Genomic DNA, 15489 nt, shown 5'->3' with positions numbered 1-15489 from the left:
TTTATCAATGTATAATAGTAATTTTCCAATCTAAAAATTATTAAAAAACAAGTAAGGAAAGTCTAAAGTCGGGCGGAGCCGACTATATTATACCCTTCACCACTATGTGGACAAACATTTGTATTACCATCTCAACCACTTCAAATTTGCTTGGAGCTATATAAAGGTTTGCGTTTCCAGATACAAATACTTATAACGGAGACAATTTTTTGTACTTCTATAAAATCTCTAGAATTAAAATTTAAATCGGATAACGCCCTGGTATGAAACACATTGTTAGTAAACAAAAATATGGGACGTATGAAGCGAGAGAAATTTTAATGCAATTCTACAAAAGATCTTTTACACTGAAAAAACAGTGAACCCACCAGGAAGAAAACTTTCGGTTAATTTTAGAAAATTTTGAATATTTGTAGAAAATTTTAACTAAACAGTATTACAAACGTTGGCATCACGCCGATATCATAAAAATAAGTAAATATTTTTCGACAAATACAAGAAAATTTATTAGACATAACTAAGTTATTTCACTTGTTAAAGAAAATTTTGTAGTTTGAAGAAAAAACTTGGAGTTCAAAATTGCAAGAATGTCTTTAGTGACATACGAAGTTGACGATGGACGCATTTTGGTAAAATTTACAAATTTAAAGAAATTCTGAACTATTCTGTGGAAGACACAAATTTAGTTAATCTTTATGCTTCATTTGAGTATATTTTTCCCTCGGGTTTAGTTAATTTAACTAACGTACACAAAAAAGTATTAGAGTAAAGAAAACTTTCTCCAAACATAACATTTCTATGAACTAAAATAAAGTTAAATTGTCTTTAGTGAAATAGAGAGTTCACTTTTTTTGGAGTGTATGATTTATCAGGTGATACATATGTATTCGAGATATAGGATAATTTTAGTAATATTTACATTTTTTGCAACTCATAAGTGGCGGTTTTACAAGGATCTTGGTTAGATCTCGCCAAGATTTCAATCAAATTTTGTACACTTATCGATAATATTAAACGTACTCCTTGTGCAAATTTTGAACCAAATCACGGCAAAACTATGGCTTTTGAGGCCATATAAGTGCAATCTGAACCGATTTCAATGAAATTTACCAAGAATTGGTAGAATGTCAATTCTACTCTCTATGCAAAATTTCACGAAAATCGGTAGTAAACTTTGGCCTCTGTGGTAATATCAGTCTAAATCGGACGAAAGATATATATGGGAGATATTTCGAAATCTGAACCGATTTGGCTGATATTTTGCAAGTTTTTCGAGACGAGAATATTTGGATGTACTGAATTTGAAGAACATCGGTTGATAAACACGCCAATTATGACCAGATCGGGAATAAATATATATGGCAGCTATATCTAAATCTGAACCGATTTTTTCCAAAATCAATAGAGATTGTCTTTGTCCCAAAAAACGACCCTATGCCAAATTTGAGGACGATCGGACTTAAACTGCGACCTGTACTTTGCGCACAAAAATACATGAACAGACAGACAGACGGACGGACAGACAGACATCGTTAAATCGACTCAGAATTTAATTCTAAGACGATCGGTATACTAAACGATGGGTCTCAGACTTTTCCTTCTTGGCGTTACATACAAATGCACAAACTTATTATACCCTTTACCACAGTAGTGGTGAAGGGTATAAATATGGGAAATATGAAGCGAGACAAATTTTAATGCAATTGTACAAAAGAGCATTTATGATTTACCAGGCGATACCTATGTATTCGAGATATAGGACAATTTGAGTAACATTTACAATTTTTGCTACTCAGCAGTGACGATTTTACAAGAATATTGGTTAGATCTTGCCAAGATATGTGGTCAAGTGTGGATTGTGATATATTATTTGGTCGGGCGACTTGGAGCCTTATTTAAAACTCAACCGTTCTTTGGAAAGTCTGGCATTACAGGGTGTAAGATATGACTAAGATATGGGGAAATCATCACAGAATTTTGTGTAGTGTGAATTTGGCCATATTTGTATAAACCGGAAGAATGAATATATGGAGGCTTTATCTAATTCTGAACCAAATTAGATCAAACTTGACACACTTAAATATCATATTAAATTTTCCGTGGAAACTATGCAGTCAATTGGAGGAAAATCCCATTGAAAATGGGTCTAAAATATGAAATAGTCTACCATATTTTCCCAACTCTGGCGTACATATAATGGGAGCTATATATAATCTGAACCGATTTCGACTAAATTTGACATGCATAGTTAGAATAATAATTCTGCTATCTCTGCAAAATTTCGCGTAAATGGGAGTTTAACTTTGGCCTCCGTGGTCATTTTAGTATAAATCGGGTGAAAGATATTTATGGGAGCTATATCTAAATCTGAACCGATTTCAATAAAATTTACCAAACATTGGTAGAATGTCAATTCTACTCTTTATGCAAAATTTCACGAAAATCGGTAGTAAACTTTGGCCTCTGTGGTCATATGAGTCTAATTCGGACGAAAGATATATATGGGAGCTATATCTAAATCTGAAACGATTTAGCTGCTATTTTGCAAGTTTTTCGAGACTCATGAAATATTCGGATATACTGAATTTGAAGAACATCGGAATACGCCAATTATGACTAGATCGGGGATAAATATATATGGCAGCTATATCTAAATCTGAACCATTTTTTTCCAAAATCAATTGCGATTGTCTTTGTCCCAAAAAACGACCCTATGCCAAATTTGAGGACGATCGGACTTAAACTGCGACCTGTACTTTGCGCACAAAAATACATGAACAGACAGACGGACATCGCTAAATCGACTCAGAATTTAATTCTAAGACGATCGGTATACTAAACGATGGGTCTCAGACTTTTCCTTCTTGGCGTTACATAGAAATGCACAAACTTATTATACCCAGTACCACGGTAGTGGTGAAAGGTATAAAAACAGGACTTTAACCCCAATTTTCATGAAGCTCCGTTAGTGCTACGTTAGCTAACGAACTTTTAAACCGTGCTATCGACATATCTGTCACCTTGCCTATATATTCCATATGCCAGTTAAGAACTTAACTGCCGAAAATTTTTCAGTTAAAGTTAAACAGTGAGTAAATATTTCCATTTTTCTTTCTGCTAACTGGCAGTTAAAGCTTAACGGAGCTACATGAAAATGGCCGTAAAAGGAATACAATATTATACAATACAAAATTTTGGAAAATGTATTCCAAAACAACACAAAATAAGTTTTCTATTTTCCCGGCTTGACTCGTGTTTGCTTTGACGGCGTTGGCGTTTGACGTATCGACGTTGACATTTGTCAAAACCAACAATAGGTCTGTTCGCGGAGTAAAAGTGCATTTTACTCTATTTGCTTAAAATGGCTGAAAAGTACGAGAATGCAATCCAGTAACTATTTGTACATTCAAAATTTGAGTTTCAAAAACATTAAACGTATTCAGTTTTTTGCTTCCTGTATAATTCCAGTATAAAACTGTCAAAAGTACACCTAGAAAAATTTAATTCGTTGCCTCAATCAAATTCTTTGCCAATCGAAAGCAGGTGGTTCCATCAACTATCAATGATATCTGTCAGCACAACTAACATTTGGCAATTGTAACTGCATGGTAGTATGTTGGATCAACTTTGCATTGGTTGTCGCAATCTCATATTAATTGTTTGGTTTGTTGGTGCAACCGCCCTCGATGTTCTTTATTATTACCCTAACCAAATTCCAATATTAAATGAAAGGGCAGATTATATTGAGATTTTATTAATTCATTACAACATTTACAATCATAATAAACTACGAAAATAAATACAAAAGGTGCTAACATCAAAGGCTTTTGATCTATATGTGAGATCAATTAACAAAGGGATAAAATAATGTTTGTCTATTTTTATAGGGATAATTTTGTACACCAATGGCAGATGGTTATTGATTATTATGTGGTCAAACTACGGAAACTAATTCAATATATACTTGACAGAAATTTCTTTCCTATGCCGCTAAAAATAATTCCTTTCCTAAGCCGATATAAATATAGATCGACTTAGAAGCGCCGTTGACTCCTCCTATGTGCTTAATACAATAAAAAAGCTCGCTTGCCATAAAAAGGATTTGTGTTTGTTTGTGTGAAGCCTCCAATTTTTATGGAAACTTTTATAATATTATGTTTTTACTAAGTCGATACGATACTTAACTTAAGCCAAATTCTACACCCAAAAATTTTGTTACTCATAATAGCAAAAATGTTTGCTAAAACAGCAGTTTTTGTTTGCGGAAAAGGGAACAGCAGTAGCATGTAGTTGTTTCAGCAAACATTCGTTAGTTGAAACAGCAAACATTTTTTACAGATAAAATAGCAAACAAATGCTGCTGAATTAGCAAACGTGTTTGCTCAAAATTTTTGACAAACATCGCTGCTGAAGTAGCAAACTGCGTTAGTTTAAATTGCGAACATTTTTACTGCTATAACAACTACAAATGTTAGTTGTCCCAGCAACAGAATTTGTCGTTTTTTAACGATATGTTGAAATGAAACCCGTAAATCAATTAATACTATAACTTAAACATTTATTAAATGTGTGAAATAAATTGAATTCCATCGAACTATTGGAAGTTGAGTTAGAGTCTTGTTCGGGATTAAATTCGTTTGTTTTCCTTCTTTGGCCTTATACTTTACCTTATGAAAAGAAGTAAAAAAACAATTAGTAATTACACTAGTTTACCCTACATTTACATTTACTATTTTTATTTTTAGGAATTGTATTGAACGATGTCATCAAAGTTGACCAATAAAATAGATGCTTTTAGCAAAACATCAAATTGATTCAAACTAAAAGCATACATTATTCTCTTAAGGCCGTATTTAGTTGGCATTATTTCGCTAAAATAGCAACGTTGTAATGTTATCCTGGTTTTAATACTCACATTTAAGGTGATCTTTGCCAATTGTGATACATTCGGGTACAGTTTAAGTTAGCTATATGCTCACTATGACTAATTTAGTTGACTATTTAGTTTAGGCTACTGCAGTGTTGGACTTCTCTCTTGTCCCTGAGTGCTGCCCGATTCCATGTTTAGCTCAAAGACAAGGAATCTCCTTTTTATAGCCGAGCCTGAACATCATTTCCCATAGCGATGAAAATTTTAGAATAGCTTTGAAACACTCAGAAATGTCACCAGTATTACAGAGGGAGTAATCCACCGTTGAAAAACTTTATGGTGTTTGATCGATGAAACTGGGATTGAATCCATAACCGCTTGTATGCGAAGCGGGCATGAACCATTGCACGACCGTTGCTCCCATATATCAATGGATAATAGCAATTTTCCAATCTAAAAATTATTAAAAAGATAAAGAATAACAAATTTCTTAAATTACAAATACAATACTTACCAGATATATGTTAATAAAATATATTCCAAAACAACACAAAATAATTTAACCAATTTTTCCATTTTCCCGGTTTGTCTCGTGTTAAATTCGTTTGAAAGTGATGCTTTGACGGCGTTGGCGTTTGACATATCGACGTTGACATTTGTCAACACTGATGCGTCCATTTCACCGACAATAGATTTGTTCGCGTACTTTTCTGGCAATAATTATCCAGTAAAAACTAGCAAGAGAGTAAATGTGCATTTTACTCTCTTTGCTTAAAATTGCTGAAAAGTATTCGCGTACTTTTCCAGTAACTATTTGTATATTCAAAATTAGAGCTTCAAAAACATTAAACATATTCAGTTTTTTAGCTTCCAGTATAATTGCGGAACATGTACATCTTACTTCCCAATAAACACAGAATGAGCGTTTCTCAAATGCAACACCTTTTCAGTTTGAGGGTAAATATAATTTTCAACATAAATACAACTTGACTTGAAACAGCTCATCTTCAATACATCTTCAAATTGTTTGCGAATTACAACCAATTTGGCAAAATGTTGACGAAAACTTTGAAAATGTGTTGAAGATAATTGGAGAAAAAATTGACAAAACACTACCCTGAAATGCAACGAAAAAACCACATTGTTTTCAATACTACTTTGGACAACAAAGTTCGTGGAAGAAATACAAAAATGTGGAAATTTTTTAATAATCAATTGAAATTGCTTATAATAATTGGTAAGTAAAACTAAAACACGAAATGAAAACTTTAAGGAAGTCACTAAAATCAAATCTCTTTACAGACAACTAAAATATTTGGATGCTGATTCTTGGACACATTAAGAGGCTGGCCGATGAAAAATGATAGTGGCTTATTGAGAAGAGAAAGTTTCCATAAATCAAAGTGCAACCAAAAAAACTTGGTATTTATTCTTTTCCATTTCAACAACTACTGGATGATAATTCGCATCACATCGATAGTTTAATTTACATCGCATCATCGGTTTAATTTGTTATTTTGTGAATTGAAATTGCTGGAAATTTATCCCAATTATCAGGTTCCTGAAAATTGCCAGTATTTTAATAACAACAATTTTGTAACACCAACGTTCTTGAGGAAATCACGAAGTACGTGGTCAGTTGGAAGAAATACAAATTGGTAAGTCAAAATAAAAAGTGAAATGAAAACATAATGGAAATCACAAAACTCGATTGTTTTGCAGAAAACTAAAATCATTGGATGGTATATTCTTGGAAGATGTTGGCCGATGAAAAACCGATGAAGGGAACAACAAAGAAAAGTTTTCAGAAAACTTACAAGGTGCAACCAATTAAAACAAAGTGCAACAATTCCTATATCAAGAACTTCTGGATGAAAATGTGCATTACATCCCGTCATCAGTTTGATATTTTGTGATTTCCTCTTGCTGGAATCTATTCTAACACACAAGCCAGCAAGTTCCTCGACAGTAATTATTTCAAATTGCCAGCATATTAATTAATAGTTATTTGACACCAACATTATGGAGGAAATGTAATTATACATGTAAAAATGTTTAAGATATTTAAAGTTGTATTCATAGTTGTATTTATTAATACGTTTAATAAGATAATTACATTTTGATTGGTATTATATTATTATTTTTATATATTATTAATGTTATTTTTAAGATTATTATATTTGTTAACGAAAAAAATAATAAAATTTACAAAATCTCTAGAAATTTAGTATTGACTTTAAGATAGAACTAGGATTGACTTTCATACAAATTGTGGTTTGAAAGTATTCGCAACAATGCTAATTTTTTATTTTTATCACATTGAAAACTGTTTGAGAAATTATCGAGTAGCGATGCATTTCAATTTGAGGATTACAATTGAGAAATTATTGCTATTGTGTTGAATTTTACTGTTGAGGGTAATGTCTGTTTTTTGTTGAGAACGCGATTTTCTCAACGATTTCTCAACTTGAATATTACCCTAATCCTTTGAAAAAATGTTTGAAAAATTATTGAATTTTAGTATTTTTCAAACGTTTGTGTTTATTGGGTTGTGTTTTGTTGTTATCAAACAACCCAGCAAAAACTTGCAATTTATCAATCTGATAACTGTCAAATGTAGTCTCACGCTCTCCTTTGGAGTAATCAATCGACTTCTAGTAAAAAATTGTGATAATTATCAAAAGTTATTGGGTTCTCGAACGGAGCTAATAACACTAAATAACCTGCCAACATTTTTTGAATTTGACGGCACTCCTGAGAATCCCCACCACGTCGAAAACAATCGTATACGACGTCCAAAACTCGTCGGAAAAGCGCCGTCACTATTGAGAAGTTGTACCACCCAAATTACTACAAAAACGTTTCGCATGAGTGCAATTATTAGGTGCCTGTTTAGATAAATTTAGAACGACGCCAATAAGAGCCACTTCAAACTATAAGAAAAATTGCATTTTAAGATAGTTGTAAAAGAATCATTGTGGTCAAGTAAAACACGATTGTTTAGATGTTTATTCATTTGATTAAACATTTATAAATTCGTATAAATATAACATTTTTCCGTTTATTATCACATTTAAAACCCGGAAATGCCCGGGTCTTGAGATATAGCCCTCCAAAGGTCAATATAGTTTGGGAGATATAAATAAAAAAAGAGAATTTTTATCCTAATTTTTTGTTATTTTCGTTGTATATCAAAAAGTCTTCGATTATACCCTAGAATTTTTTTACCTAGTTTGAAAGCCTTTCGATTGATGTACAACATGCCTTTATAGGTTCACTTTTAGCAAAGTTATTGAGCTTTGATTCTGAGTAAAAAAAATTGTTTTCTTACTGAAATATTTTCTCCCCTTGTGTCTTCGTTAGCCTACTTTGGACTCTGTCCATAGGAGAAAGTCTTATACCCCGGCCGAAGGCCGTCTACTTTCCCCTAGCGTGGGCTAGCGTTAGCCCACTTTGGGCTCTGTCCATACGAGAAAGCCTTAAACCCCGGCCGAAGGCCGCCTACTTTTCCCCCCTTGGGCATGCGTTAGCCCACTTTGGACTCTGTCCATACGAGAAAGTCTGAAACCCCGTCCGAAGGCTACTTTTCCCTCCTTGGGCTTGCGTTAGCCCACTATGGACTCTGTCCATAGGAGGAATTCTTAAACCCCGGACGAAGGCCGTCCACTTTCCCCCCTTCGGCCTGCGTTAGCCCACATCGGACCCTGTCCATAGGAGGAAGTCTTAAACCCCGGCCGAAGGCCGGCTACTTTTCCATGCTTGGGCTTGCGTTAGCCCACTTTGTACTTTGTCCATAGGAGGAAGATTTAAACCCGGCCAAAGTCCGGCTACTTTTCCCTGCTTGGGCTTGCGTTAGCCCACTTTGGACTTTGTCCATAGGAGAAAGTCTTAAACCCCGGCCGACGTGACAAGGCGTTCGCGTTCCCATGTTTTCCACCTTTTCTATGCTCGATACTGAAATCATAGCTTTGGAGTCTTTCGATCCAACGTACCAACTTAGCTTCCGGATTCTTGAATTGAAGCAACCATCGTAGAGCTGAATGATCAGTTCTTAGCAAGAAATTCTGTCCATACAAGTATTTGTGGTAATGCTTTACGCTTTCTATGACAGCAAGCAACTCCCTTATCTTTACGCAATAGTTCTTTTCGGGCTTGGACAACGTTCGGCTAAAATATCCGATGATATTTTACCATCTTTCTGTTGCGACAACACACCTCCAATTCCGAACGCGCTAGCATCTGTATACAAAACAAATTTTTCACCAGGAATAGGATATGCCAGGACAGGAGCAGAACATAAAAGTTCTTTTAGATGATGGAATGACTCCTCCTGTTTCTTGTTCCACTGGAACTTCGTACCTTTTTGCGTTAGTTTGGTACGAAACGCCTGTAGTATGTGCATAAACCAAGGAAGCTGGGCAACTCGTGGAGGTTCCGTGGACGTGGCCAATCTTTTACTGCTTGAATTTTGTCTTCATCGGTGGATATGCCCTCTGCTGTAACATGATGACCCAGGTACTTAACTTCTCGCTGGAAAAGCGAGCACTTCTTTGCGTTAAGTCGTAGACCAGCGGCTGACAGTTGCTGGATAACATCCTTCAAGTTCTTAAGGTGCTCGTCAAATGTCTTGCCTATAACTATGATATCGTCTAGGTATATCAAGCAGGACTTCCAATGCAACCCCTTTAGCACCCGCTCCATCAATCGCTCGAACATAGCCGGAGCATTGCAGAGCCCGAATGGCATTACATTGAACTGCCAAAGACCGCCATTAACGCCAAAAGCTGTATTTTCTTTGTCTTTCTCGGCGATCTCTACTTGCCAGTATCCACTCAGCAAATCAAGCGTGGAAAACCATGTTTTCCGGCTAGTGTGTCCAACGTGTCATCAATGCGTGGAAGTGCATAACTGTCTTTCTTGGTGTCATCATTTAACTTTCTGTAGTCCACGCAAAATCGGGTTCTTCCATCTGTCTTTTGGAGTAGTACAACTGGTGAGCACCAAGGAATTGATGACGGCTCGATTACACCACTTTCCGCCATTTCGTTAACGAGCTTTTGAACCTCATCACGTTTTGCTAGAGGGACACTTCGTGGTGCCTGTTTTATGGGTCTTTCTTCTGTGGTATTTATTTCATGCTTCACCACAGATGTTCTCCCTTGATTTTTCTTCTCAATGGCAAAGGCGGAGGCATTTTTCCATAACAATTTCTTGGCTTTATTTTTCTCGAACGGTGATAGATGTCGTGTCCAAGTTTCGACATAGCCTTCCAGATGTTTCTTCTCTGTGCCATGTGCCTTCGATGAGTTGCTTTCCAAATTGACTATTGCCTCGGTCAGAAAATTTTCCAATATGCTCTTGATTGTCTGACAAGTTCAAAACACGAACTGGTATTAGTCTCTATTTATTCGCTGTTACCAGGGCATTCGCTCTCAAGATGTTGTTGTTTTTGTTTTCTGCTGGTTCAACAACCCACAATTTGCCGACTTCACAGTCTCCATTCATTGGCACCCATAATATCGCTCCAGAATAGTGGTATTAGGTTAGGTAAGGTTAGGTTAAAGTGGCAGCCCGATTAACAGTCAGGCTCACTTAGACTATTCAGTCCATTGTGATACCACATTAACTAAAAGTACCTATTACATATGGGCACTTCTAGTTTTAACCGCTGAACCTTCTCGATTATTTTTCTTCGCTGAACCAACCAGATTGTTCCAAAAACATTAGCAGACTGCTTAAGTTAACGTTTTCCAGATCCGCCAGTAATCTGAAGCTATATGCTCCTAAAAGTTGCTTGCGCTTTACACAAAATGCAGGACACTCACACAAGAGGTGTTTAATTGATTCTTTTTCCTCCGCATTATGACAGCTCATACAATAGTCATTATACTTCGCGCCAATAGTTTTTGCAAAATCGGTGGTATTAACTCTGGCTTGCTAGTAGTAAACCGTCTGATAGGTGTATTCTTGTCGTATCCCACATTAACCGGTATTTCGGCATCGGCACGACACGACGTTTCATATCCAGGTTTAGACCAAATCGACTATATCGGGCACAATGAACTCATACTTAACGGATATGTTGGCAATAGTCAGCTTAATGACGACCTTCCCACATACTGTTGCGGTTTCCCCTGTGGCCGTGCGTAGTTTGACTGCAATCAATGGTGTAACTTTTTCTTTTACTATGTCTGATCTAATGATAGACTTCGACGCACCCGCATCCAACGTCAATGTACGCTTGTCGCCGTTAATAAACCCCGCGACAGTTAAATTATTATTTTGCTGTTGTGCTATTGCTAGGGAGATTGTGGGGCCATAATCAGTGGGAGCCAGCTCTTGCCCCGCTGAACTAGCTGGATTTAGTTTAAAGGTGACTCACTTGACTGTGGTGTCACCTTTTTATGGCTATTGTTTGATGGAGATGTGGATCTTGATCGCTTACGACGTGCTTTGCATTCTCGAGCTATATGTCCCGGCTTATCACAGTTATAGCATTTGATTCGGGATTTAGTTGCATTCTGTTTCAATTCTTGCGTTACCTGCTTCATTGCCTCTTTCATCGATTCAATGACAGATTTCGATTTTTCACACTCGGTCTCTACTCTGCGTACTTGGTGAATTTGAGGCCGTGCCAGCAATCTCGCAGTTTCTTGCGCAAGTGCAAATGTTACTGTTTCTGCGAATGTAGCCTTTTGTGACACATATGTTGCACATTTTATGTCTGGGTCTCGAATGCCATTCACAAAGGTCTCAATTTTGATGCGATCCACAAGTGGGTGACTCTCTCTTGGGTATGTCAATAGCACCAACCGCTCAACTTCTGTTGCAAAGTCTTGTAGAGTCTCGTTTGATTTCTAGACTCTACCTCTTAATTCCATTCTAAAGATGTCTTGATTATGTTCTCCACCGTACTTGCGTTGTAGTGCAGCTATTACTTCGTTATAGTTATATCTGAAGAAGTTGGGATACTTTGTATTACATCGGCAGCATTACCCTTCAATGCCAACAGAAGTTCAATTGCTCTGTCGTTGTCATTCCACATGTTTCTGGATGCTACCGTCTCAAATTGGAATTTGAAAACATCACATGAAGATGAGCCATCAAAAACAAGAGTTTTGATTTTTGGGCCCTCGATTACGCGCACGGGACCACTTTTAATTTCCAGGTCAGCCATTTTTTTCTCCAGGTGTAGAAGTTTCTCATCGTGAACCAGAATTTTCTCATCTACGGAAAGAACTTTCTTATCCAATTCTATAATTTGACCTTCTATATGGCCCACACGTTTCTCCATGCTTTCAGAAATGTCTTGAAGTTTTTCATTGAGAATTCTACAATTTTCGTCCATTTTTTTTTGAATTTTCGTCGAATTTTTCTTCCAATTTTCTAAAATTGGCTTCCATAATTTTTCTAGAATTCTCTTGCATTTTTAGAGAATTTTCTTCCATCATTTTTCTAGAATTCTCTTGCATTTTTAGTGAATTTTCTTCCATCATTTTGCTCAAAATATTGACCATCGATTTGTAATCAACAACATAAGAAGCTACAGATGGAATTTCCAAGGCGCTGGCTACTACTGATTCGTCAAGATCTTCCTTATAATCATGTGTTTCGATATCAATACTGCGCCGCTCGAACTCTTTCAGTAGTCGTTTTTGTAATTGAGCCTTATTTCCTGTAGTCGGAAGCTCCATTTTGCTCAATTCCGTCTTCAAGTCTTCCACTCGAAGCTGATTAAACTTCATTGTAGATTTTTTTTTTCGTTATTTCACTTCCGACACCAATTGTTACGTTTTTATATTGAGGCGTGTTTAATAACCCGTTAATAAAACACACTTCTTTTCAAATAACGACAATCTACAATTTATTTGCTTAACTGATAGGTTTCACTTATTTGCTCTACGATGTGTACTGTATCACTTTTAGCTTACGACAGCTCCCTGTGTCAGCTCTTTTATAGTACTGTATGACGATATCGAAATTTCTCGGTAGTCTGGCCTACAACATTCTAGACTATTCTACTACTTGGTAGATGTCGCACGGGCGACATCGCACATGTTTATCGGCCTATGCTCATTGTCTTGGCTACAATCAACTGGAACATTCTACTCTATAGGTGGGTACTATGTTCCGTTTTCGAGTTGAAAATCACTTTATTTTCGCGATTACTTTACCTGAAATAATCAAAATTATAAATTAAAACCAAAATATTCCTGTAAAGTAATATTTATAATATTGTAATTTGAAACAAATATTAAACCATATATGAATGCATCTTTTAAATACGTATAATTTTTGTTTTTAATATTGTATAAATAATTGGCCAACTAGTCCCATTAATGCCTTATGGCGCGGGACAGACTTGTATTGTATTAAAGTTGAATTGTTGAATAAAATAATAATAATAAAAAAAAAAGTCTTGCCGAAATCTAGGGGAACAAGAAACTGCGCATCAATTGAATTAATTTATCTACTTCATATTGAACTGTTTTATTAAAGTAACCGCGAAAATTTCAACTCGAAAAGCGAACATAGTACTTACCTTATGGCAGATGTCGCACAGGCATAGATGATTATCATATTACTACAACTAGAACAATAAGCAATGAAGATAACAAAACAAAAAGGGGTTACTTTACAATGAACGATTGGGAAACTAAGAACACAAAAGATGTTTAGGAAAGTACTAGAAAATAAAGAAATGATTTTGACAAGTGATGACGTAATATGACCGTTACAATTTGAAAATTTAAATTAACGGAAACTAATTTGAATAAACTTAAATCTAGAAATATCAAATTCGTAACAGTATCATTTAAAGTCACAAACTTTTCAATTTTCGACAAACGTTTTGTACGCAGACAAAAACAAAACAACAAACATTTCAGAAGCAAAAGAGACGAAACAAAACGATTGCTTTTATACTCTTCGGATTTGCGGCGCCAAGTTGTTTTGTTCGGTAATGAAATGGGAATAAAACGTTTGCTGAGCGAAACGATGATAAAAATGTTAAAAAAAAAATCTTATTTACCAACATAACAGGTGTTATTGTTCCAAGAATAAATTGAATAAATAATGCAAGGCAAAAATAAATAACATTCAAATTTTTTCTTCTTGTAACGTTTGCATTCAATGTGTACTGTTTTGTTTTCTATATTTTATTAAGCACAGCGGTATTTTTCAGTTTAGGTTTGGTTTCCACTAGTCTTGTGTCGTTCCGGAACGAACTAGTTCCAATGAACGGTTCACCAAAAGGAACGATTGTCACTAGTTCCATCCCAATAAACACAGAATGAGCGTTTTTCAAATGCAACACCTTTTCAGTTTGAGGGTAAATATAATTTTCAACATAAATACAACTTGACTTGAAACAGCTCATCTTCAATACATCTTCAAATTGTTTGCGAATTACAACCAATTTGGCAAAATGTTGACGAAAACTTTGAAAATGTGTTGAAGATAATTGGAGAAAAATTTGACAAAACACTACCCTGAAATGCAACGAAAAAACCACATGGTTATCAATACTACTTTGGACAACAAAGTTCGTGGAAGAAATACAAAAATATGGAAATTTTTTAATAATCAATTGAAATTGCTTATAATAATTGGTAAGTAAAACTAAAACACGAAATGAAAACTTTAAGGAAGTCACTAAAATCAAATCTCTTTGCAGACAACTAAAATATTTGGATGTTGATTCTTGGACACATTAAGAGGCTGGCCGATGAAAAATGATAGTGGCTTATTGAGAAGAGAAAGTTTCCATAAATCAAAGTGCAACCAAAAAAACTTGGTATTTATTCTTTTCCATTTCAACAACTACTGGATGATAATTCGCATCACATCGATAGTTTAATTTACATCGCATCATCGGTTTAATTTGTTATTTTGTGAATTGAAATTGCTGGAAATTTATCCCAATTATCTGGTTCCTGAAAATTGCCAGTATTTTAATAACAACAATTTTGTAACACCAACGTTCTTGAGGAAATCACGAAGTACGTGGTCAGTTGGAAGAAATACAAATTGGTAAGTCAAAATAAAAAGTGAAATGAAAACATAATGGAAATCACAAAACTCGATTGTTTTGCAGAAAACTAAAATCATTGGATGGTATATTCTTGGAAGATGTTGGCCGATGAAAAACCGATGAAGGGAACAACAAAGAAAAGTTTTCAGAAAACTTACAAGGTGCAACCAATTAAAACAAAGTGCAACAATTCCTATATCAAGAACTTCTGGATGAAAATGTGCATTACATCAATTTACATCCCGTCATCAGTTTGATATTTTGTGATTTCCTCTTGCTGGAATCTATTCTAACACACAAGCCAGCAAGTTCCTCGACAGTAATTATTTCAAATTGCCAGCATATTAATTAATAGTTATTTGACACCAACATTATGGAGGAAATGTAATTATACATGTAAAAATGTTTAAGATATTTAAAGTTGTATTCATAGTTGTATTTATTAATACATTTAATAAGATAATTACATTTTGATTGGTATTATATTATTATTTTTATATATTATTAATGTTATTTTTAAGATTATTATATTTGTTAACGAAAAAAATAATAAAATTTACAAAATCTCTAGAAATTTAGTATTGAC

General features: G+C 35.1%; 2 long non-coding RNA genes across 2 annotated transcripts; both read left to right on the top strand.

Moving 5' to 3' along the window:
* Positions 1–5804: 5804 nt before the first annotated feature.
* On the top strand, positions 5805–6719 carry LOC142235197 (uncharacterized). The gene is made up of 3 exons (XR_012721826.1): positions 5805–6107; positions 6173–6528; positions 6593–6719. It is a non-coding gene; the product is annotated as an uncharacterized LOC142235197 (long non-coding RNA).
* Positions 6720–14207: 7488 nt separating this feature from the next.
* On the top strand, positions 14208–15093 carry LOC142234736 (uncharacterized). The gene is made up of 2 exons (XR_012721704.1): positions 14208–14902; positions 14967–15093. It is a non-coding gene; the product is annotated as an uncharacterized LOC142234736 (long non-coding RNA).
* Positions 15094–15489: the final 396 nt, after the last annotated feature.

The sequence above is a fragment of the Haematobia irritans genome, chromosome 4, assembly GCF_050003625.1.
Source record: "Haematobia irritans isolate KBUSLIRL chromosome 4, ASM5000362v1, whole genome shotgun sequence".
NCBI lineage: Eukaryota > Metazoa > Arthropoda > Insecta > Diptera > Muscidae > Haematobia > Haematobia irritans.
Note: the sequence above shows the minus strand (reverse complement) of the source record. Positions and strands in the feature narration are given on the sequence as shown.